Raw genomic sequence first — 7,829 nt, forward strand, 5'->3', positions numbered from 1 at the left:
GAGTGATAAAACTCTCTAAGCCTCACATTTCCCCATCTGTAAAGTGGAAAGAATAATGGCATTTGCCTCATAGGTTTGTTGTAAGGCTTAAATGAAGTGATGTCTGTGAAGAGCTTAACACAATGTTTGACACATAGTAGGTGTCAATTTAATATTGATTATCATTATTAATTCAATGCTTTACAAATCAAAGTCTTATTCTCTAAGATGTGACCTATCTGGGCTTTAAAAATTACATTTATCCTCTCTGAATGAGCAATTTCTATTGCAAGTTGAATTAAGGTCAAGATAAATAATAGAAATTTATCTATAATTATTCCTCCTATTATTACCCTTCTTCTGAACTAACTTTTAACATAACTAGAAGAAAGAATTCTGGATAACCAGGATAAGTGTTTGCAGTGACACATAGGGGAATGGGAGGGCACTCTGGAAATGGTCTTGCCCTTCACTCACCTGACCATCACCTTCAGCTCCATGCCCCATGGCAGTTATCAGCACCACTGTTCACCAATAGGTTTACTTAGGTCAGAAATATGGTGATGTTCTTTGACTTATAATTTTCTGCTTTTTCATCCAACACTTCAAGTTAATTGGTGATTTAGTCCTGTAAGTTTTATCACTGGAGTCTGTGTCTAATTCAAGCTCTCTCTCCATTTCCAACCTGGCATAAACGTGGACCCTCATTATTTATCATTTTAATTATATGAGAATCTCCTATTGCCTGCCTGTAGCCATTTTCCACACTGCAGAAAGGGGGATATTTCTAAAATAAAAAATAAGATTGTGTTGCTGCTTTGTCAAAAATTATTCAGGGGCCCTAATTATCCATAGAATAATGTCTAAACTCCTCAGCAAGACATACAAGACAAAAAGCCCTCTCCAGCCTGAACTCTCACCAACATGCATCTCAAATTGTATGTTCCAGACATAAACAGCAATACTTACAGTTACCCAAACATACTAAGTTTTATGGCCTTTATTCTTTCTAACTAGAGTGCTCTTCTCTTGACACTATTTTATTGGATGATTAACTTCCATTTGTCCTCCAAGACTCAGCTCTGGTTCTTCTTCCTGAGAGCACCCTATTCTCACTTCCCTTGTCTCATTATGGTGAATTTTACATGCTTCTATTATTGTGCTATTTTGGAAATTTTCTTAGGGGCCATGCTAATCTTCTCTGTATCATTCCAATTTTAGTATATATGCTGCCAAAGAAAGCACTTAGAATTTCTTTACTTATCTCTTTCCTCCACGAATGGGAACTTATTTGGCTAGACGTCTGCTGTTTCCCTATTTGGTAGCCTTATATCTAGCCTAATACCTGTCAGAGATTATGTACTCAAAATATCTTTTTTAATGAGGACCTTCCATACGCTGGTGACTAATAATCATTTGTTGTCACATGATATTTCATTGGGTCTACACATTTCATAGATGGAACTTTGGAGGAAGTTCCATGTGCCCTTGGTGGTGGAGTGGCTTCTCACAACCCAAAACAGGGTGTGTACAACCACAATTCCAAGACCTTTAATCTGGTCTGGTGTATGATGCAAGTGGCACCACCCTACATCTTTCCTTCCAAATAATACACTGAACCTTTGGATATGGTTTCCATCTGGGATGATTACAGCCTAAAACGATTTGATGTTATCTCACAATTTCCATCCCTCCACCCCAGAGTTATCAATGGAATTTTGAAATCTTCATAGAAAATAGGATGAATAATTATAAATACTTTTTCACATAATAACTCAGAATTATAGGTCAGGGACAGGGTAGTAATTGCCTTTAACATGAAATATATTTAGTTCCATATTTCATAGCTTTATGAAAATTATTGATGGATAAGACCCTATTGTCTCAAAAATTTTCAAAAAAACTATGTAATAGTAAGTGCTGTTTATATACCAAGTGTTATTCTAAGCTCATTACATATACTGACTCATTTAATCCTCCCAACAACCACAGTGAGGTGACCACTATTATCACCCCTGTCTTAGTGATGGAAATTAATGCACAGAGCCAGTAAGTAATCTTATGATTAGTCAGTAGTAGGATTCAAAATCCAGAACAGATCACTGCTAAGTATTGGCACACTTTTATATTGTGGACTGTATTTTTTAAATTCAGAAACATCTAAGTTACCTTGAAAATATTAAATTATTAGTGATATGTTAAAAATTTGGAAATACTTATACTTCAAAATATATTTTTATTGCAGTAAAATCATTATACCCAATACTACATATCTGCTACTCTTAAAAGTCTTGTTAAAAATGATGATCATAGTTAAGTATTTCCACAATATCCAACCATGTAGCTTTACCCTTTCATGCTTTCATAATCCATAGTCTGCACTGGTGATGAGGAGGTAGATATGTGGCTCCAAGCAACCAATCATCTGAATAGGATTTGGACCCTACACAGGGAGAAGCTAAAGGAAGATAAATAGGGATGTATTCCTATCCCATTCCTATTTCTGCAAACTATACTAGTATAGATAGCTGAGGAGGAAACTTTAAAATTTCTTTAGACATAATAATAGTAGGTTTTCTGGTCAACCTCTATTGCTAGCTATGAACTTATATAGATTTGTTTAGAGTTGAAGGAGACATAAAGATTTTCCATTAATCAGCAAGGGCATGGAGAATGCTTAACTACAGCAGTAGAAACACAATTAGCCTTATATTCATTCTTTATCTTTGGCTTCAGGTCTCTTAGGGAGAACTATTTTTCTTCTTCAACAAGATTCAAAGGTCCTTGGAACTAGGGAACATGTCCCCCATTTATTTTCTATTGCCCTCGGGACATGGTATAATCCAAAGCACTCAGGTCATATTTAGAGAGGGGAGTTGGGTGAGATATGAACTTGGTGAGTAAAAACTTCTCCATCTGAAAGTGAGAGTGGTAGACAAGATGACTTCTAAATGTTCCTTTAAAAGTAAGTTGCTTTTCTTGTGCAATCACACAGACCTCGTTACCATTATACCTATGGTGCCTTCCCGTATTATCATAGTACCACAATAGTCAACCTTGAAACACAAATGGTGAATGGAAACTCAGATTCAGAGTTTGAGGATCTGATGGTCCGGATTGCTGGTGGCTCCCCAGACAATCTTTCTGGCTTCAGTTTTGGCCTTTTGAATCCGATTTTTATATAGAAGTCATATGGTCTTTGCAAAATGGAAATCAGATTTGTTACTCCCCTGTTTAAATCCAAATGATGCCCTTGTATAAAGTCTGAGTTTAATATGCATTACAAAGCTCTTCAGGAACTCTGTGCCCTGAACCCTGTGCTATTCTCTCCTCTAGTTTTGAGTGCCTCCAGAATAATTAAATGCTATCTCTGTTACATGGTACCATAGTATTCCACACATCCCCTGTGAGAGGTCTTAGCACACTGACTATCATCACTTTCTGCCATAATAGTCATCCCCCACTACTTAAGCTGGGACCATTAGGGCAGGGACCATATTTGCCTTTGTTCATCTTTCAAGTGCTTGCACCTAGAATGGTTAATGTTTAGAAGGTGCTCAACAAATAATTGTTGAATGAATGAACGAAAAAATATCATACTACCATTAATTAGTCATTATGATTTTTATTTTTGTCAGCAAGGAAAAATAATGTTTATCTACCTGAGATGACATGACCACATGAGTTAACCTTTGAAATGGCTTTTACAGTCTCAAAAAAAAAGATTATGAAGCATTTTATTTTAGAATAGAGATAATAACTCTTCAAGTGTCACACACTTGACATTTCACTTTTTCAAAAAGGCTATCCTGTGCAATTTCAATATGATATATGATAGGTATCAAACCTTTCCTTAGTCATTTACCCAGCAAGTATTCATTGCCTATGCCAGACACTCTCCCAGATGTCAAGGAAACCCAGATGTATAAGACAAGGCTCTTTCTCTTGAGGAGCTCATACCAAATGGAAGAGACAGGCAGATAAACACTAAAGTACTCATATGCACTAAATACTCAGTACACGCTGTGTGCATTTTGTATACATTTTCTCAGTTAATCCTAACATGGACCTTCCAGTGTAAGCTGAAAGAAATCAAGAATGCAATTTGTCCAAGTCCACCCCACTAATAGGAGTCTCACCATATCACATTATGATATATTATGTTAGGTGCTTTAATCCAGACAGAGACAGAAGGGGCAGGATAACAGGGAGGAGAGAGAGAACATATTTTCCACGGGCAGAGAGAGAAAAAGGTGCGTGCGCATTTGTGCACTCATATATATGAGTTGGAGAAAGCTTCATGGAAGAGAAGCTATTTTACCTGTGGAGAGAAATTAAACTCACAAAACAATTGAGCAATGCAAGAGCCTGATAAGATGAGCTAAACATTATTAGCTGTTGCTGGAGAATTAGCTATATAGAAAGAAGTAGCAAGAGATGAACTGGTTATCTTTCTGCTACTATGTCTTATTGGCAATGAGATTTTAAGAAGGAAAATGATGGATCTGAATCTGTATAGAAGATCATTAGCTATTTACAAAGGATTGCTTGGAAGGGTGGAAGATAGGAAGCAAAACATATGAGACAACGGTAAATAAGAATTTGAAGTAGGGAAGTATTGTTAGGACTGCAGAAGAGGTCACTAATAAGAAAGATATTTTTAAAAAGCATTCATAGAATTTATGAGTTGAATGTGGGCATAAGTCTAGGATGAGTTTAAGGTTTCAGTTTGGCAATCTGTTGAATTTAGCCCTGGAACGCAGGCTTATTTCTGCTGCTGACTTGAGTGGTTATGAAGTAAAACAATAATACTATGTGCCAGATATCATTTTAAGCAATCACAACCAACACATGTGATATACACTGTCATTTTTCCTATTTTATAGCTGTGTAAAGAGAGGCACAGACAAATTAAATAATTTTTAATAGAGCTATGGCAATGAAAATTGTGAGGCTCTGCCCAGACTCCCTTTAGGACCAGGACATATTCCACTAATGGCTATCAGTACTGTTAACAGCCCTCGGCTCTCAGCCCCATTAAGGGAAGAGAGCCACATTGCCCAAACAGCATTTTATCCCTGATCTACTGGTTGTCATGGCCATGGTTTTGAACACTTTTCTGTATAGCTTTGCAAAAGCAAAGACCCTAGGGCAGTGGTCGGCAAACTCGTTAGTCAACAGAGCCAAATATCAACAGCACAACGATTGAAATTTCTTTTGAGAGCCAAATTTTTTTAAACTTAAACTATATAGGTAGGTACATTGTTATTAACTTAATTAGGGTACTCCTAAGGCTTAGGAAGAGCCACACTCAAGGGGCCAAAGAGCCACATGTGGCTCGTGAGCCGCAGTTTGCCAACCACACTGCCCTAGGGCAACGCCCAGTACTGTAAAAATGATTCATACGTAGACACATCATGACTTCTACGTTTTGTAGTAGTTCAGGATACAGATAAGGCATTTAATAACAATATACTTGAAATGAGAAGGGAACTGAGACTATATTGAACCAGGTACCATCAAAATCAAGGGAAGAAAACATTTCAAGAAGTAGGAACTAGTCAATCACATTAAATACTGAAAGAAAATGAAAAGACCTAAGGACTGAAAAATGTCCAACGGCTTGGACCATGGGAAGGTTGGAGCAAACTAAGAGAGGCCGATCGATGTGACACAATGTATGCATCAACTATACTGCTGTGTTACAGAAAGAATGGGGATGCAAAGATGAGGAGTGCTTGTAAACTAGGATGTCAAGGTGCTCGGCTTGCAAGAGAGCCAGGATGGAGTCTTGATGTATTTTAACATCGCCTATGAGTCAAGGTTGAGCTGGGTCCATGTATTCTGCATACACACAGAGAACCTAGAGTAATATGGCTTGCAATAAATCTTAAGCAAACATCTGAGCCTCTGTAAACAGTTCTTCGCCTCCCATCTTCTCCTTTGTCAAGAACTGGAGGTTCCCAAAAGTGAATTCCCAAGTCCCCCGCTGTGATGTGGTTAAGCTGCGTGCTTAGTCATTCTGTGCCTGGTGTCCGCACTGCCCATTTTTTTGGAAGCCAGAGTTTCCCCTAACGTCTTGCCCTGCCATTACGCTATGAAGAACACCAGGAACTGTTTCAGGTAAGAAGTCTCCGACCCAAGGCCACAGGGTGGGTGGCCCAGGGGAATTAACCGCAGAAAGTATTTCCCACGAACCCACAGAGCACAGGGCCCATGTCTGAAATGCTGGTGTTTTTCTGTGTTTGTTTCTTCTCCGCAGAATACAGTACCGAGCATTATGTAATAGAGGCAACAGCGGCAAAGACTTTAAAAAATAATCTCTGTGGTAAATTTGAAAGCAAATGTGGAAGACTGGAACATTTCTGATTTTCCACTCAGTGGATTGAATTGCCAGATACTTCAGGATCACTTTCTCTCCGTTTAGCTTTGAAGAGCAAAGATCAAATGCGTGACCTTGCAGTCAATTTCAGAACTCTGGAGGAAACAGACTCTGTAGATTTCAGCTGTAGACTTTGCTCTGAGAAATGATACTATGCAGACACATGTTACTGCGATTATATGTGTATCTTATAAAAAGTGCGATCTTTCTGTGATGATAATCCATGGAAATTCCCAGCTCACTGTAATTTCACTGGGTTGAGAGGTTACATGTCTATGGTCTCGTGCAGACCTCTTGTGGTTTAAAAAAGTGAGGGTGTGAGAACTCTTAATTTTGGTAAATCATAAATCTTCCAGTTTCTCTCTTGAACCACTGTAGTAGGTATAAGTTTTATTCCACAAAACCTGGAGGCAAGGAACTTCATGTTGTTCTCTTTCAGTAAGTCAGATGACCCATTCTGGGCTTCTGTTTCTGGAAAAAGTGAGAAAATATAACCAGGTGTCAATATGACACCTCCTCGGTGTCATGCAGGCATAGTAGAGGTCTCATGCCATCTAGAGGCATTTAACAAAGGGCCTCAGCCCACCAATCCTAAAGGCAGGTGGCTGCAGGTCATTAGAGAAGTGTGTGTGTGTGTGTGTGTGTGTGTGTGTGTGTGTGTGTGTGTGTCCATGTGTATGTGTGTGGGGGAGTGATACTACTAGTAGCCAGCATCCCAAGGTGCTCCAACCAGCCATTCCTATCTGAGGTGACACACTTTTCCTGGCCCTACAAGGAATCTCACCATTAGAGAAAACTAGTAAAATGTTACCTGCCCCAATCTCTGAGAAGCTCTAAAAACAAATGTTTTTTCCTAGTGTGTTCCACTTCCACCTTTCCCAACCCTGGCAACCTTTAGTCATAAAAGGTGAGACCAACTATTGCAAAGAACCTCCTGGGGATGGGTGGAAAATAACTTCTGGTACCCTTCGATTTTGTCCTCTGTCAACAGCTAATACTGCTACCCCCTCCCCCCCCACCCCACCCCCCAATCAGAAAAATTGGAAACACCAAGTTCAAATCACTGTCTTGGAATGAGAAACCATGAGAACAGAATGAATTTAATATCTACACTGTCCTGGGTCATCTTCACCTCCTAGTCATCTTCACATTAGCATGAGACTTCCCAGAAAGCATACACATTCATGCGAGGTTTGGGCATGCAGTGCCTGGCTCTGGACAACAGCAGCTGGAATAGAAGACTGTCATGCACTGTCTCAAACAAAAATCCTGCTTCTGCCTATTAAAAAGCTATTCATCTCATTTCAAATGATGGTACATAATTGCAGTTTTCACAGGATGTGTTGACATCAAATAAGTTGATTAAAGGACACATACGGAATGGGATGCTGCTTTTGCTGAAAGATTTAATGATTGCAATATAAATTCTAATAGAAGCAACGCCATTGTTCTATTTCATGAAATGTTA

General features: G+C 38.8%; 1 non-coding gene across 1 annotated transcript; it reads right to left on the reverse strand.

Moving 5' to 3' along the window:
• Positions 1 to 1,122: 1,122 nt before the first annotated feature.
• LOC132220243 (U6 spliceosomal RNA) lies at positions 1,123 to 1,224 on the reverse strand. Its single transcript, XR_009449743.1, has one exon. It is a non-coding gene; the product is annotated as a U6 spliceosomal RNA (small nuclear RNA).
• Between the last annotated feature and the right edge of the window lie 6,605 nt (positions 1,225 to 7,829).

Source organism: Myotis daubentonii, chromosome 17 (assembly GCF_963259705.1).
Source record: "Myotis daubentonii chromosome 17, mMyoDau2.1, whole genome shotgun sequence".
NCBI lineage: Eukaryota > Metazoa > Chordata > Mammalia > Chiroptera > Vespertilionidae > Myotis > Myotis daubentonii.